The sequence below is a fragment of the Austrofundulus limnaeus genome, unplaced genomic scaffold, assembly GCF_001266775.1.
Source record: "Austrofundulus limnaeus strain Quisiro unplaced genomic scaffold, Austrofundulus_limnaeus-1.0 Scaffold129, whole genome shotgun sequence".
NCBI lineage: Eukaryota > Metazoa > Chordata > Actinopteri > Cyprinodontiformes > Rivulidae > Austrofundulus > Austrofundulus limnaeus.
Window position 1 is genome coordinate 151,712 of NW_013952531.1, and position 1,226 is coordinate 152,937.

The following is a 1,226-nucleotide window of genomic DNA, read 5'->3' on the forward strand; positions in this document are numbered from 1 at the left end:
CACACACACACACACACACACACACACACACACACACACATTTGTAGAAAGGTTGCACATCACCTGCTACATTAGTACCAAACTGAAGGCCTGCAGGTTTACGCAACAACTTTTATAACAACATTTTTAAAGGAACTCAACCAGTTGTAACATTAGACATTATTTAATAAATATTTACTTCAACTATAAAAAACAACACAGTAAAAATATTGTAGGCTGTTTAGTTTTTCTAACTTAAAAATATATTGTCACACAGAACTATATTTATATATTTATCTATATACTGCATTAGCTCCCAAGCTAATACTATACATATGTTGCAATATAAAGTTAGCTTCAAGCTAATAATCGTAGCTTGAAAACTAAAGCCACATATTTAGTAATATATTWATGGCTTTACTAATTATTAATAAATATGTAGCATTAGCTTCCGGGCTAATATTAATGGCAAAGCTTGWTAGCGCTAGCAGCCTCCCAACAGAGGAAATCCTGTAAGTGTTGTTTACCCAGCATGCTTTGCAGCGTAAACATGGCACCTTCCATGTGACAATACGTTTTAAAATTTATAAACACTAAACAGTCTACAGTAATTTTACAGTCTTGTTCTTGCAGCTGCAGTAAATATAATGTTACAACTGGTCACAGCTCCCTTTAACGATAAACACACGAGTCAGTTCAGAGCTGCTGCAAAACAACAGCAGAAGATGCTGTAAGCTAATGCTTGTTGCCTAGCAACTGTGTCTTTATGACCTAAACCTCACAAGAACTAAAAATAAAATAAAATAAAATAAAATAAAAACTGTCTGCTTGACCTTCATCATCAAAACACCCAACATCAGATGTTAAAGCTCAGCTTTTTGAGTCTACAGCTCCACAGCTGAAAGAGGAAAAGATCATTTCCTGTGAAATAATAAAAACCAACCGCAGACACTGAGAGGACGTCCTCATGTCCTGCTCTGAGGCCTGCTTGTCTTCTCCTGAGGACAGCTCAGGTTTTAGCCAGTGGATGCAGCTCTGCAGGACGTGCTTCTGCTGAGAGGAGACACACAACTGACATGTTTCTACACATCTGCACCCAGAGACAACCAGGACACACTGGAGACAACCAGGAGACACTGGAGACAACCAGGACACACTGGAGACAACCAGGAGACACTGGAGACAACCAGGACACACTGGAGACAACCAGGAGACACTGGAGACAACCAGGAGACACTGGAGACAAC